This window comes from Mobula birostris, chromosome 24 (assembly GCF_030028105.1).
Source record: "Mobula birostris isolate sMobBir1 chromosome 24, sMobBir1.hap1, whole genome shotgun sequence".
NCBI classification, from domain to species: Eukaryota; Metazoa; Chordata; class Chondrichthyes; order Myliobatiformes; family Myliobatidae; genus Mobula; species Mobula birostris.
Window position 1 is genome coordinate 18,772,457 of NC_092393.1, and position 17,249 is coordinate 18,789,705.

At 41.5% G+C, this 17,249-nt stretch overlaps 1 long non-coding RNA gene across 4 annotated transcripts in view; it reads right to left on the reverse strand.

Annotated features, from left to right (window-relative positions):
• LOC140187237 (uncharacterized) overlaps positions 1-17,249 on the reverse strand; it is a 57,229-nt gene that overhangs the window by 11,564 nt on the left and 28,416 nt on the right. For 2 of the 4 annotated variants that reach the window (XR_011883034.1, XR_011883035.1), the window contains exon 4: positions 14,542-14,608. The exons of 1 other annotated variant lie outside the window; for it this stretch is intronic. This is a non-coding gene — a long non-coding RNA (uncharacterized lncRNA). Of the gene's footprint in view, positions 1-12,807; positions 13,302-14,541; positions 14,609-17,249 lie in introns of those variants that run through there. One more of the 4 variants, XR_011883036.1, reaches the window with a different exon arrangement.

Genomic DNA, 17,249 nt, shown 5'->3' on the forward strand with positions numbered 1-17,249 from the left:
ATGATCCAAGCAGACTCACAGGTGAAGACGCAAACACGAGGAAATCCGCAGATGCTGGAATTTCAAGCAACACACGTAAAAGTTGCTGGTGAACGCAGCAGGCCAGGCAGCATCTCTCGGGAGAGGTACAGTTGACGTTTTGGGCCGAGACCCGTCGTCAGGACTAACTGAAAGAAGAGCTAGAGATTTGAAAGTGGGAGAGGGAGGGGGAGATTTGAAATGATAAGAGAAGACAGGAGGGGGAGGGATGGAGCCTAGAGCTGGACAGTTGATTGGCAAAAGGTATATGAGAGGATCATGGGACAGGAGGCCTAGGGAGAAAGAAAAGTTGGGGGGGGGGAAGCCCAGAGGATGGGCAAGGGGTATAGTGGGAGGGATAGAGGGAGAAAAAGGAGAGAGAGAAAAAGAATGTGTGTATATAAATAAATAATGGATGGAGTACAAGGGGGAGGTAGGGCATTAGCGGAAGTTTGAGAAGTCAATGTTCATGCCATCAGGTTGGAGGCTACCCAGATGGAATATAAGGTGTTGTTCCTCCAACCTGAGTGTGACTTCATCTTTACAGCAGAGAAGGCCGTGGATAGACATATCAGAATGGGAATGGGATGTGGAATTAAAATGTGTGGCCACTGGGAGATCCTGCTTTTTCTGGCGGACAGAGCGTAGGTGTTCAGCAAAACGATCTCCCAGTCTGCGTCGGGTCTCACCAATGTACAGAAGGCCACATCCGGAGCACTGGACTCCCTTGTCCATTCATCCCCCCCATCCCTCCCCACCAATCTCCCTCCTGGCACTTATCCTTGTAAGCAGAACAAGTGCTACACGTGCCCTTACACTTCCTCCCTGATCACCATTCAGGGCCCCAGACAGTCCTTCCAGGTGAGGCGACACTTCACCTGTGAGTCAGCTAGGGTGATATACTGCGTCCGGTTCTCCCCATGTGTCCTTCTATATATTGGCAAAACCCGACGCAGACTGGGAGATCAGTTTGCTGAACACCTACGCTCTGTCCGCCAGAGAAAGCAGGATCTCCCAGTGGCCACACATTTTAATTCCACATCCCATTCCCATTCTGATATGTCTATCCAAGGCCTTCTCTGCTGTAAAGATGAAGCCAAACTCAGGTTGGAGGAACAACACCTTATATTCTGTCTGGGTAGCCTCCAACCTGATGGCATGAACATTGACTTCTCAAACTTCCGCTAATGCCCCACCTCCCCCTCGTATCCCATCCATTATTTATTAACATACACACATTCTTTTTTTCTCTCTCTCCTTTTTCTCCCTCTGTCCCTCTCACTATACCCCTTGCCCATCCTCTGGGCTTCCCCCCTCCCCCTTTTCTTTCTCCCTAGGCCTCCTGTCCCATGATCCTCTCATATCCCTTTTGTCAATCAATTGTCCAGCTCTTGGCTCCATTCCTTCCCCTCCTGTCTTCTCCTATCACTTCAGATCTCCCCCTCCCCCTCCCACTTTCAAATCTCTTACTAGCTCTTCTTTCAGTTAGTACAGATGAAGGGTCTCGGCACGAAATGTCGACTGTACCTCTTCCTAGAGATGCTGCCTGGCCTGCTGCGTTCACCAGCAACTTTGATGTGTGTTGCTTGAATATCCAGCATCTGCAGAATTCCTGTTGTTTGCAATATTAAAGGGAATCATCTTTAAATCTAAATGAATACATCACAGTTGTCACCAACTTCATCAAATCCCGTATGCATGAGTGTGTCTTCGAGAACATACCAGACATACCCAAACCAAAAGCATGAATGAACCAGGAGATTCATAGTCTGCTGAGGGCTAAGTCTGTGGGATTTAGGATCAGTAATCCAGAATTCTACAAGAAGTCCAGGTATGACCTATGGAAGACTACCTTAAGAGTAAAAAAAATATAATTGAAATTAGAGACGGAATCAGGCACACATCAGCTCTGGCAGGGATTACAGGTCATTACTACCTACAAAGCGAAACCTAACATCATGAATGGTTGTGATGCTTCACTCCCAGATGGGCTCAATGCATTTTATACATGCTTTGAAAGAGAGAATAACACTAAACCTGTGTGAATCCCTGCAGCGTCACATGACTCTGAGATCTCTGTCTCAGGACTGACATCAGAACATCTTTCAAGATGGTGAATCCTCTCAAGGCGTCATGCCGTGACGGAAGGTCACTGAAAACCTGTGCCAACCAACTGGCAGGATTGTTCAAGGACATCTTCAATCACTCACTACTGCAGATGGAGGTTCCCACCTGCTTAAAAAAAGGGTGGCAATCATGCCAGTGCCCAAGAAGAGCAGGGTGAGCTGTCCCACTGACTTGTTGTCCAGTTGCTCTCACATCTACAGTGATGAAGTACTTTGAAAGGTTGGTCATGGCCAGAATCAACTCCTGGCTAAGGACTTGGACCCACTGCAATTTGCCTATCATCACAATAGGTTTAAAATGGATGCAATCTCACCGGCTCTCCACTTGCATCACATGGACAATAGCAATACCTTTGACTGGCTGCTGTTTATTGATTACAACTCAGCGTTCAACAGAATCATACCCTCAGTTCTAATCAACAAGCTGAAAAACCTCGTCCTGTGTACCTACCACTGCAATGGATCCTTGACTTCCTCACCAGGAGACCACAGTCAGTGCGGATCAGAAGTAACATCTCCTCACGGACAATCAGCACGAGTGCACCTCAAGGATGCGTGCTTACCCCAGCGCTCTACTCCCTCTACACCCATGACTGTGTGGCTAGGCACAGCTCAAACATCATAGTTTTGCTGATGACACAGCTATTGTTGGCAGGATTTCAGAGGTGATAAGGAGACATACAGGAGTGAGATAGATCAGCTGGTTGAGTGGTATCATAATAAACACTTTGTAGTCAACATCAGTAAGACCAAGGACATGCTCTCTTCTCATTGCTACCATCAAGGAGGAGGCACGGGAGCCTGAAGACACACACTCAAGGTTTCAGTTACAGCTAAAAGCTATTATTTTTCTCTCTTTTTGCACTATTTATTTAAATAAATTTTTAATATATACTTCTTGTAATTTATAGATTTTTTATTAGCGTTGCAATATACTGCTGCCAGAAAGCAACAAATTTTATGATATGTGCCTGTGATATTAAACCCTATTCTGATTCTGATTCAGATGGGTAAGAAACGGATGGAGAAGGCAGTGAATGTGAAAAACTAACTATGACCACTTCCTTTCAAGTTTTATGTCAATGATTTGAAATCATTTGGATTTCATCATCCAAATTATTAACATATAACATGGAAAGTAGTGGTCCCAATACTGACTCCTACAGAACACCAGCAGTTACTGGCAGCCATACAGAAAAGGCCCCTTATATCCTTGCTTGCTGCCAGTCAGCCAATCTTTTATCCATCCTAGGATTTTTCTTGTAATACCATGTAAGATCACAGGCAAGTGCTGCCATGTCATGTAGGTGATTAGAGCAAAGTTCAGAGGATGGGGGTGGGGGAAGAGAGAGAGAGAGAGAGAGAGAGAGAGAGAGAGAGAGAGAGAAGGAAAGAAAAAAGGGGAAAATATGGGGAGTCAGATGGAGCAATGTGGGTGGAGGAGGGAAGACTGTGTGAACGTTGGAGACACCTGCTGGAGGCAGATAAAACTGAACACAAAGAGCTACCAGTGCCATTTTCCAATGTAAAGGAAGTGAGAATGGGAATCCTTAGGGAAGAGGTGAATGTCAATTGCAACTAGAACAGGTGGGGCAGTGTGAAGTTTGGTGAGTAGCAGAAGACTGTGTCATACCATAATCTCTTTGTGGTAAGCCAATGGACATTTGGACATTTTGACTAATTTGTCAAAAAACTTGATGACATCACATTTGTTATAAGACCATAAGATCATAAGACAAAGGAGCAGAAGTAGGCTATTTGGCCCATCAAGTCTGCTCCGCCATTTTATCATGAGCTGATCCATTCTCCTATTTAGTCCCACTCCCCTGCCTTCTCACCATAACCTTTGATGCCCTGGCTACTCAGATACCTATCAATCTCTGCCTTAAATACAGCCAATGACTTGGCCTCTACTGCTGCCCGTGGCAACAAATTCCATAGATTCACCACCCTCTGACTAAAAAAATTTTTTCGCATTTCTGTTCTGAATGGACGCCCTTCAATCCTTAAGTCATGCCCTCTCGTACTAGACTCCCCCATCATGGGAAACAACTTTGCCACATTCACTCTGTCCATGCCTTTTAACATTCGAAATGTTTCTATGAGGTCTCCCCTCATTCTTCTAAACTCCAAGGAATACAGTCCAAGAGCGGACAAATGTTCCTCATATGTTAACCCTCTCATTCCCGGAATCATTCTAGTGAATCTTTTCTGTACCCTCTCCAACGTCAGCACATCCTTTCTTAATTAAGGAGACTAAAACTGCCCACAGTACTCCAAGTGAGGTCTCACCAGCGCCTTATAGAGCCTCAACATTACATCCCTGCTCCTATACTCTATTCCTCTAGAAATGAATGCCAACATCGCATTCGCTTTCTTCACTACTGACTCAACCTGGAGGTTAACTTTAAGGGTATCCTGTACGAGGACTCCCAAGTCCCGTTGCATCTCAGAACTTTGAATTCTTTCTCCATTTAAATAATAGTCTGCCCGTTTATTTTTTCTGCTAAAGTGCATAACTATACACTTTCCGACATCGTACTTCATTTGCCACTTCTCTGCCCATTCTTCCAATCTATCCAAGTCTCTCTGCAGACTCTCCGTTTCCTCAGCACTACCAGCCCCTCCACCTATCTTGGTATTGTCAGCAAACTTAGCCACAAAGCCATCTATTCCATAATCCAAATTGTTGATGTACAATGTAAAAAGAAGCGGCCCCAACACTGATCCCTGTGGAACACCACTGGTAACCGGCAGCCAACCAGAATAGGATACCTTTATTCCCACTCTCTGTTATCTATCACTTATCTCTTTTAACTAAAACCTAACAGTAACTACTCTTGGAAATAGAGCAGTTGACATAGAACTGCAACCTATGGTTCTGAAAGAGGGAGCAGTAGAGATTTTGGAGGCATTAATAATGAACTTTCAAAAAAATTGAGCTTTGGCATGGTGCCAGAAGACTGGAAAGTTGCAAATGTCATGGTTTCCTGAAGGGAAAATATTGCATGACAAACCTGTTGGAATTCTTTGAGGAGATTACAAGTAGGATAGACAAAGGGGATGCAGTGGATGTTGTATATTTTGACTTTCAGAAAGCCTTTGACAAGGTGCCACAAATGAGGCTACTTACCAAGTTCTTCGGTTGTCCATTGAAATCTGATGACAACGTCCATTCCTTTAACGGTGAGATATTTGATGACTTACCAAGTTAAGACCCCATTGTATTGCAGGAAAATTATGGCATGGTTAGAACATTGGCTGATTGGTAGGAGGCAGCGAGTGGGAATAAAAGGATCCTTTTCTAGTTGATTGCCAGACACTGGTGATGTTCTGCAGGGGTTGGTGTTGGGATCATTTCTTTTTTATGCTGGAAATCGATCATTTAGATGATGGAATAGATGGTTTTGTTGCCAACTTTGCAGATGATATGAAGATTGGTGTCAGGATAGGTTTTGTTGAGGAAACAGGTAGGCTGCAGAAGTTTTTAGGCAAACTAGGAGAGTGGGCAAGAAAGTGGCAAACGAAAGTGTTGAAAAATGCATGGTCATCCACTTTGGTAGTGGAAATAAGTGTGCAGACTATTTTCTAATCGGTGAGAAAATCCAAAAATCTGAGATGTAAAGGGACTTGGGACTCCTTGTGCAGAACACACTAAGGGTAGAGTCAGTGGTGAGGAAGGTAAATGCAATGTTAACATTCATTTCAAGAGGCATAGAGTACAAGAGCAGGAATGTGATGCTAAGGTTTTATAAGGCACAGGTGAGAACTTACCTTAAGTAATATAAACAATTTTGGGCTCCTCATCTCAGAAAAGATGTGCTGGCATTGGAAAGGGTTCAGACGATGTTCACAAGGATGATTCCAAAAATGAAAGGGTTATCGTATGAGGAACATTTGATTATTCTGGGTCTGTACTCATTGGAATTTAGAAAGATGGGGTTGCGGAATCTCATTGAAACCTTTCAAATGTTGAAAGGCCTGGACAAAGTAGACATGGAAAGGATGTTTCCCATGGTGGTGGAGTCTAGGACAAGAGGGCATAGTGTCAGGATAGAGGGGAATCCATTTAAAACAGAGATGATGAGATATGTCTTTTGTCAGAGGGTGGTGAATTTGTAGGATTTATTACCTCAGGCAGCTGCAGAGCCCAGATCATTGGCTGCATTTAAGGCAGAGCTTGATAACTTCTTGATTGGATGTGGTATCAAAGGTTATGGGCAGAAGGCTGGGGAGTGTGGCTGAGGAAGAGAAAAATGGATCAGCCATGATTGAATGGCAGAGCAAACACAATGGGCCAAATAGCCTAATTCTGCTCTTATGTCTTCTGGACTTATGGACATCATGGTGATTGTCTGACCAGTGTGGGCAGCAAAGGGTCAAAGGTGAGAAGTGCAGCATTACATTAATCACAAAGTCAGTTTCTAATTGTGCTGAGGTAATTCTGAATACTTGGAATAGCAGATTAATAGAAAACATAGAAATCCTACAGCACAGTATGGGCCCCTGTACTTATTTTTAGAAATTATCTAGGGTTGCCCATAGCCCTCTACTTTTCTAAGCTCCCTGTACCTATCCAGGAGTCTCTTAAAAGACCCTATCATATCCACCTCCACCACCATTGCTGGCAGCCCATTCCACGCACTCACCACCCTCTGTGCAAAAAACTTGCCCCTGACTTCTCCTCTGTACCTACTCCCAAGCATCTTAAAACAGTGCCCTCTTGTGTTAGCCATTTCAGCTCTGGGAAAAAAGCTTCTGATTATCCACACGATCAATGCCTCTCATCATCTTATACACCTCTATCAGGTCACCTCTCATCTGCCGTCGCTACGAGGAGGAAAGGCCAAGTTCACTCAACCTATTCTCATATGGCATGCTCCCCAATCCAGGCAACATCCTTGTAAATCTCCTCTGCACCCTTTCTATAGTTTCCACATCCTTTCTATAGTGAGGTGACCTGAACTGAGCACAGTACTCCAAGTGGGGTCTGATCAGGGTCCTATAAAGCTGTAACATTACCTCTCGGCTCTTAAACTCAATCCCACAGTTGATGAAGGCCAATGCACCATATGCCTTCTTAACCACACAGTCAACCTGCGCAGCAGCTTTGAGTGTCCTATGGACTCGGACCCCAAGATCCCTCTGATCCTCCACACTGCCAAGAGTCTTACCATTAACTGTATTCTGCCATCATATTTGACCTACCAAAATGAACACCTCACACTTATCTGGGTTGAACCCCATCTGACACTTCTCAGCCTAGTTTTCAATCCTATCAATGTCCTGCTGCAACCTCTGACAGCCCTCCGCAATACCCACAACACCTCCAACTGTTTGTCATTAGCAAATTTACTGCCCCATTCCTCCACTTCCTCATCCAGGTCATTTATAAAAATCATGAAGACAAGGGGTCCCAGAACAGATCCCTGAGGCACACTACTGGTCACCGACCTCCATGCAGAATATGACCCATCTACAATCACTCTTTGCCTTCTGTGGCTAAGCCAGTTCTGGATCCACAAAGCAAAGTCACCTTGGATCCCATGCCTCCTTACTTTCTCAATAAGCCTTGCAAGGGGTACCTTTTCAAATGCTTTGCTGAAATCCATATACATTACATCTACTGCTCTACCATCATCAATGTGTTTAGTCACATCCTCAAAAAATTCAATCAGGCTTGTAAGGCATGACTTGCCTTTGACAAAGTCATGCTGACTACGTATTCCTAATCATATTATGCTTCTTCAAATGTTTATAACTCCTGCCTCCCAGGATCTTCTCCATCAACTTACCAACCACTGAAGTAAGACTCACTGGTCTATAACTTCCTGGGCTATCTCTACTCCCTTTCTTGAATAAGGGAACAACATCCACAACCCTCCAATCGACTAGAACCTCTCCAGTCCCCATTGATGATGCAAAGATCATTGCCAGAGGATCAGCAATTTCCTCCCTCTCTCCCACAGTAGCCTGGGGTATATCTCGTCTGGTCCTCATAACTTATCCAACTTGGTGCTTTCCAAAAGCTCCAGTACATCCTCCTTGTTAATATCTACATGCTCAAGCTTTTCAGTCTGTTGTAAGTCATTCCTACAATTGCCAAAGTCCTTTTCTGTAGTGAATACTAAAGCAAAGTACAGTATTCATTAAGTACCTCAGCTGTCTCCTCCGATTCCATATACACTTTTTCACTGTCACACTTGATTGGTCCTATTCTCTCATGTCTTATCCTCTTGCTCTTCACATACTTGTATAGTGCCTTGGGGTTGCCTTAATCCTGCTCGCCAAGGCTTTCTCATGGCCTCTTCTAGCTCTCCTAATTTCATTCTTAAACTCCTTCCTGCTAGCCTCATAATTTTCTAGATCTCTACCTTTACTTAGTTTTTTGAACCTTTCATAACCTTTTCTTTTCTTCTTGACTAGATTTTCAACAGCCTTTGTACATCACTGCTCCTGTACCCTACCATCTTTTCCATCTCATTGGAACGTACCTAAATATCCCCTGAACATTTACCATATTCCCCTGAGAACATCTGTTCCCAATTGATACTTCCAAGTTCCTGCCTGATAGCTTCATATTTTCCCTTACTCCAATTAAATGCTTTCCTTACTTGTCTGTTCCTATCCCTCTCCAATGCTTTGGTAAAGGAGATAGAATTGTGATCACTATCTCCAAAATGTTTCTCCAGCCCTTTCCCTAGCCTGTAGTCTTGCTATTATATCCATAGAAGAATATTTTAATAATATTTATTGTAAAACAACCATTGACAATTGTTGCTTTAATATAACATCCCTGGATACTTTGAGCAGATTAATAAAAGAATATTTGACACTAACCCATGTAAGGAGATGTTCGAGTAGGTGACCAAAAGATTTGTCACAAATCTAGTTTTAAAGGAGAAAATGGTGAAATAGTTTAGCGAGGGTATTTTAGTCCTTAGGGCCTCGGCAGTTGATGGCATGATTGACAAAAGTGTAGCAATTAAAATAGGTGATGTATAGGGTGCTAGAACTAGAGCAGTCCTTATATTTAGGGATGTTGTAAGATGGTATATATTATGAAAAAGTAAAAACAAGGCTACAAATTTTATACCAAGGTGTGCCTAACCAATAGCCAACATAAACTGGCAAATTCTGAAATAACGGGTAAATAGAACATGGTACATGTCAACCTTTACACCTGATGCTTTTATATTTTCTCCACAGAGACAAGTAGTCAACTACCATTATTTAAAAATGGTAAAAAATTGCAGCATGCAGCTGTGCAGAGGGACTTGGGAGCTTGTGCATGAATCACAAAAGGTTGGTTTACAGGTGCAGCAGACTATCAAAAAGGCAAATGGAACGTTGGCCTTCATTGCTGGAGGGATAGAATTTAACAGCAGGGAAATTATGCTGTAACTGTACAGGGTGCTGGTGAGGCCGCACCTGGAGTTCTGCCTGCAGTTCTGGTCTCCTTTCTCAAGGAAGGATATACTGGCTTTGGAGGTGGTGCAGAGGAGGTTCACCAGGTTGATTACAGAGATGAGGGGTTAGACTATGAGGAGAGATTGAGTCGCCTGGGACCGTACTCACTGAAATTCAGAAGAATGAGAGGAGATCTTATAGAAACATATAAAATTATGAAAGGGATAGTTAAGATAGAGGCAGGAAAGTTATTTCCACTGATAGGTGAGATTAGAACTCGGGGACATAGCCTCCAGAATTGGAGGAGTAGATTTAGGACGGAGATGAGGAGGAACTGCATTTCCCAGAGTGGTGCATCTGTATAATTCTCTGCCCAGTGAAGCAGTGGAGGTTACCTCAGTAAATATATCAAAGACAAGGTTGGATAGATTTTTGCATCATAGGGAATTAAGGGTTATGGAGAAAAGGAGGTAGCTGGAGGTGAGTCCATGGCCAGATCAGCCATGATCTTATTGAATGGCAGAGTAGGCTTGGCAGGTTAGATGGCCTACTCCTGCTCCTATTTCTTATGTTCTTAGGTGATCCTGAGAATAAAACCACAAACATCCAAGTTAAAATGCAATCATTTATTTACACTTCAGAACATGATATATCTCAGATTTAATTAACACATAATTCTTCTGACCATAGTAGTGGCCAACTTGCTTTTGTGAGGCGTGTTCTGCACTTGGTTCCATGAGCAAGTGTCTGGAGATTACATTAATCAGGAACCCACAATTAAATTACTTGCAATGAAAATTGAGGAAAAAGTTAAAAAAAATACTAAATCAAAATGCACATAAAGTTTCACTGAAAGTAGTGCTCAGAACACATACTTTTATTGAAAGAATTATGATTTATCTCTCAGATTTGATTGAATCTCATGGTATTTGAGGCCATCTTTAAGAGGTAATGCCATACCAGCAGGGAGAAAGTGAAGCTCGAAAGACATTTTATCCAAAATAGTAACGTGGCAATTGCACTGCTGAATCAGGGAAATTCAATTAAAAAAAATATCAGTTCAGTTTTAATTGAGGAATTTTTCTATCAATAAAGGGTACTCAGTTAATAAATATTTTCTTCTCATTATGAATATATTGTGTGCACATGGATTAAACCTTGAGATATCAGAAAGCTTCAAACATTTATGACATGTGCCCTTCTGCTGGCAGTGATTCCTTTACAACATCTTTTGCTGCGTGGACAGAATGTGTTAGACTTCTAAGCATCCAAATAATGTTCTGTTAAGTTCATGCATTGGTCATTTTGCCAAGGAAGATGGAAGGGGATACATGCTTGTCAGATGCAGAATTCATTAGGATGAAATCTATACCTAAAATGTTATACAGATGTAATTTGACCATTGATTAATGACAGGTGAAGCACGAGCGAGGGGTGAACTTTATTAATAATGTTAAGACCCATGAAAGTTACAGCTGATAAAATTATTACTCCAATAATGTACATAATTTAGACATATATTGATGAATAGGAGCAGCCTCTGATCAAAGCTATGAAATTTTTATCCCCCATTGCAGTTTAATCTGGTTGATTGCAATTTGTAACTGCATACTGTAATTCAGTTGGTTATTCAAGTGATTATCCAAATGTTCATTACAGACAAATGTGAACTGTTACATTTGTAAGAAAATTACAAGTTGGTGGAACTACAGAGCATTACTTTCACTCAAATCTCACAGGCAACACATCCCCATTTGAAAGGTTTAGATATCTATTAATTCAAAAGAGAAAAAAACACTAAAAATTGTCATACCTTTTGCTTCCTCAGATGCTGAAGGTTTCCAGGATTCACTAATTCTACTCATATTTGCAGAATTTACATTTTGAATGTCACTGAAACACTGTGATCAACATACAGTTTAATGACAGTTAATGCTGACTTCCTTGATTTTCAAGTGGAAATTAAAATGCTGTGAGTGAAGCTGGAATAGATCCCACAGCTCTTCTGCTGTTCTGCAAATATGGAGTTACTAGAGCAGTCAGAAATACCAGAATTACTCTCTTTGCTGGCCCCACCATATACAGCAGCGATGCTCCATGTACACAGACAGAGCTTTGCTGCCCCCTATGACTATGTGTTTAACATTACAAGTGAGCAGACGCCAGTTGTGTAAATCACTCATGATAGCTCAGTCACTTTCCTGCACTACCCCTATTTCCTGTAACACTAATTCAGTTGGAGACTATGTTTAAAAAGTGTTCTGGAGATTCAATAGCTGTTTGGTACACTTTCAAAGGTGCTCTGAGTTCATTGTTATCCTTTACTGAGGTGAAGAGAAGGTTTAAGGCCTTCTGGAAATGCAAGGGTGTAGAAATGCTTCCGTGATTCAAACCTGTGAGATCTATTTTTTGTGTATGGCATTCAACATTACATTGCACATAAGGCACTATTTCCACTTTGCATAAATCTCATACAAAGGCCTTTCCTCTGCTGATTGTAAACTGAAGGTTCAGGGTGAAAAAGATCAGAACGGTCAAAGGGATGGGGGGTGGGACAGTTAGTTAGGGGCTGAAAAATAGAGGATTGGATCAGGATATTGAGGTAGGGAAGGAGTATTATCGGCTAGGAATGGGATAATAAGTTACAATTGACGAGGGATAGTAAGGAAAGAAATTGGATCAGGACAGAGTGGTAGGAGACCCAAAAGACATCTCCATCGAGGAGGACACAAGAAAAAAGGTTAGGTAAAAATCTTACACATCAGTAAAAGTGTGTTCTGGGCTTCATTAGCACATGTGCTTAGGCGGGTGAGCTGCATGCAGTGTCCTGCCTCACCTGCCTTTTGAATTGAGTGGCTGCTGTCATTTGCATATTAAACCTGTGAGGTCAGGACATGTGAATTTTGAGCCATTATGATAAACAGAAATGCTGAGCAGGTATGAAATGCCCAGACATGCTCACCAATCCACAGAGTAACTACTTGGTGACATAGGAGCAGAATTAGGCCATTCAGCCTATTGATCACCACTTGATCATGGCTGATCAACTCCATTCTCCCAGACCCACAAGGTCACAAGGAGTACATGCAAACTCCACACAGACAGCATAGGGGCATACACTACTCATAATCAGAATTATTGTCACTAACATATGTCCTGAAATTTGTAGTTCTGCAATAGCCACAGCACAGTACAATAAATCAAAATTACTATAAATTACAATACGCATATATAAAACATAAATAGCAAGAAAAGAGAACAAAAGTGCTCATGGATTTATTTTATTTAGCGATACACTGAGGAGTAGGGTTCCTTCCGTAACAGAACCCTTCTGGCTTTAAGCCACTCCACCCTAGCAACCCCTGACAAGCCAGTTAACCCTAACCTAATCACAGGCAATTTTACAGTGACCAATTAACCTACTGATATGTCTTTGGACTGTGGGAGGAAACCAGAGCACCTGGGGGAAACCTATGCATTCCACAGGGAGGACGTACTGTACAGACTCCTTACAGATGGTGTTGGAATTGAACTCTGAACTCCAGAATGCCCCGAGCTGTAACAGTGTCATGTTAACTGTTGTGCTACCATGGTGCCCTGCGTTCACAGACTACATGACAAAAGATCCAGGCCAAGGACTCTGCTTCTTTTCAGAGCGACATTGAAAAGCCTCTTACTTATTTATGAAGTTTTCTACTGGTCCAGTAAACCACTTATATATTTGATAAAGCCTCACAATGTGTGGACCTGGAGGTGAAAGATTGATTGTCCCATTAATAAACTACACTCTTCATCACACATGAATGAATATTAAGCAGAGCAGAAGATCTGAATGCTCATGAGGTAGAACCAGCTTAGGTCTAAGAATAAATGTGTTAGCTTGTTTCTTTTTAACTATATTGAATAGTGGAGCAGGAATAAAGGGTCAAATGCCCCAACTCCTGCTTCCAGTTATAAGTTTTGACAAACTGGTTTATGTGCTCTTGTACCATTAAAATAATAGCAGTAGGGGGCAGCAATGCTCTCTCTCTTTCTCTATTTGGAGAGAAAGTCAGTTACTGTGAGGGACAGGGCAGAATTAGCCACTTCCTGCTAAAATCCTGTTGCGTCTGGAAATTGTCCTGGTCCTGCTGCACAGGACCTCCTTCTTGTTGACTAGGATTTCCATGACCATGTGCTTGAATATTGAAATTTACTCCCTTTTCCCTGTATTCTATCTCTCCTGCATGGCAACAACAACAAAGTGTGTGTTATTTTTAATTTAATTTCAGGATCTGGGTGCTCATGAAAGGCCAACATTTTTGACCATTTCTAATAAGCCTGGAGAGGGTGCTGGTGGATCACCTTCTTGAATGGTGTACTCCTCCTGATAAATGTATTCCTGACTGCTCTGTCTGGAGTCTATTTACACTCAGCAACAATGGATCAGCTATTTATTCCCATGTCAGGATAGTGTATGACTTGGAGGGAAACCTATAAATGATAATGTTGACATGTACCTGTTACTCTTTCAGTAAAAGAGATCATGGTTTGAAAGGCACTGTTGGAATACCTTGAGAGATTAACCACAGTGTAATTTGTAAATTGGAACACATTGCAACCATTGCAGAGGAAATGAATATTTATGGTTGATAGAGGGCCAATTGAGTGGACTGTTTTACCTTGGTTAGTAGTGAGCACTCATGCAGACAACTGAAGAGTTTCCCATTTCACCTCTGACTTGTGTATTGTACAACGTGTAAATGCATTGAGGTGTCAGGAGGAGAGTCATGTACTATGGGATATCCTCTCAGCTGCTCTTGCAGCTATGGTTGATGGTCAAGTTGGGTTACTTAGTTACATAACAATTGTAACTCCAGGATTTTGATGACGGGGTGGGGGGGCGGGGGTAGGATCTTCTGATGGTTTTGTCATTGAGTGTCAAAGGTAGGTGGTTAGATCTCTGCCCTGTTGGAGATGGTCATAATCTAGTACTTTGGTAACATACCACAATTCCGTCATTGCCAGAATGTTCTCCAGGTCTTGCTGCATGAAGGCATGGATTGCTTCATTTCCTGAGGAATTACAAATAGAACTGAATATCACAAGAGCATTGGTAGACACCTTTACTTCTGACTTTATGATGAAGTAACTGAAGAGCCTGTGCATGAGATTTTATCCTAAAAATTCTTACATATTCATATTGAGACTGGTTTGAATGATCTTGAACAACCAAATGTTCCTCCTTTACACACGGTGTGATTGCAGCTTTGGTGCCCAAAATCATCAATGGTGCTGTCAGATCTGGACGTCAAAGAACACCTAGCATCAGACCCACAGTCTAAACTGTTGTCCCATTTCTTCCCACCTGCATTAACCTATTCCAGATATGGATGACTGACTGACGTGATTATCCACAACAAACAGTTGAGACTCCAATGTGTGTGTAGCTTCCAGGAACTGATTGGTTTTGACAGCTTACCACTGTCTAAGGCTTTTAAAATTGTTTATAAAATTTATTGATGTACAGAAATGTAGTAACCAGTCAAAAAGATTTGAATAGTAGCAAAAATAAAAAGTATTTGAAAATAAAAAAGTTTAAATTCATTTAAACATTCTTTAAATGCTAATAAGTACATAAAGCAGTATTATCAACAAGATAAACCGCATGTCTTCTTCTAAAGGATTGAGAATGATTTCATTCTTAAGCAAGCCAGCTTTGAATAAAGCAGGGAGCCCAATGAAAACTATATCCAATCCCTCTTCTCAGTTCTTGCTGCTGGGCCCAGCTCTGAATCTGGATGAAGAACTGAAGATCAGATGTGTCAGCATCTGATTTCCAGCTCATCTTGCACTTTCTGAATTTGATCATGGATACACAAATGTGTTGTACACAACTATAGGTTTATCCAGAACCAACTATTGTCTATGCTCAGTACAGGTCTTTATGTTTTCAAGGCACAATGTTATTTGACTTAGTGTGGAAACTTAAAGTTGTGATAGTGGAGACCTTGGGAGGAGATGTAGATGACTCATCCACTCGGAATCTCTGGCCAAAGATAGTTTCAAAGAATTCAGCTTTGCATTTTGTATTCTGTCTTATTAGGGATATGATATTTTTCAGGACCTTCTCTAGTTCATCATCATTCACAAACTGATGTGGTATTAATAATTGAGAATAGGATTGTTTATGGAACATCTTTAGGTAATTCTTCAACTGACCACCATGATTCAGAACTGAATCTGATTGGTCTGCAAAGCTTAGGTCTGATTTGACCTGTAGGTTGGGAATTGTGTGCTCCATGTCTTGTATGACCCTTTCATTATTTACCATGAATATATTCCTGTGAAATTCTCTTACCAGTTTGGCAATTCCGAGTTAAATTTGCTTCAGTTAATTTTCTTCATGGAACATCCAGGCTTGATGAGAACAGTAGAATAATGAATATCGTCAGAGTGTGAGATTAAAGATTAAATGTGGAACATATTTTTACTATTTTAAGCATCTGCACAGTCTCATGCATGCTCAGTTTTCAACCAATGTCTGTGATCTAAATACGATGGATCCCGGTTAATTGGGCCATCGGTATTGAGACGACTTAAAAAATAAAAACTAAATCAAGAAATAGACAAGATTCTCTTTGTTTATTGGGGACAATATTGGGACAGTAGACTTGCCGAACAGTTTTTAACCAGAGTTAGTCTCATGCACTTGTGTGGCCATTAGACACTGCACCTTGATTAGAGCAATCAGTCTTAAAATGCGCCAGTGTTGCCTGAGTTCGGAAACAGCTTCGTGCCCCAAATAAGCGCACATTGTCCCAAATAAACGAAGGGAATCCCGGTTATTTCTTCGATTTAGCTTTTGTTCTTTGGGTTGTCTCAAATAAACAGCTGGCCCAATTAACCGGAATTCACTTCCCTTTGATTATTTCGTTTCACAATGCTGACGTTTCCTTAACGAAAACGACGGGAGATGTATTTTTTCAGAGTGCAATCCTCAAAGGAGATTAAGTTTTCCCAAATTTGAAGTTATTTAGAGTTCTACAGTGCAGTAAAGTTGCTGCACTGATAACATTGCATAACTTACATAATAGCTAGCGTACCCGGCCAACTGATACTCCAAAAATTAAAACCTAGAGTTTCAAAATATTAGTCTCCTTTTAATTTTTTTCTCTCTCTACAGTCACCGGAAAGTTCTTATTAGCCAACATACTCGGTACCTTCTGAAACTGAGAATTCTGAAATACCGTATGTTCCTCATTCCAGTCTTTTATGTATACTGCCCGTTGAAAGTATCCGGTCTTCCCCTAATGTTGATTAATCGAAAAGCTCGGTAACTGAAGGCAAATTCAGAATGCGGTTGAGCAGAAAACCAACATTCCCTCTAATCCTGACAGAATGGTTCTGCCACCATGGAGAGATATGACCAAGAAATTCAAAGCTCATAAAGATATTTTAAACGTGTGAAGATCGTACTCTTCTAGTAAATATTAATAACCAGCCAAGATTCTTTCTTTATGAAGTTTTCATGCCATGCGAATAAAATTGATAATTTAATTCATTACTCTATGATTGGTTGATAATTTTCTTACATTTGTTTTCGGCTATTCCTTACTGGCGATATGCCAACACTTTCTTTCTCCCCCATATGGATTGACTGACAAAGCATCCTTAAAATAAATTCATTTGAGAAAGCAAGAGTTGACGGATTAA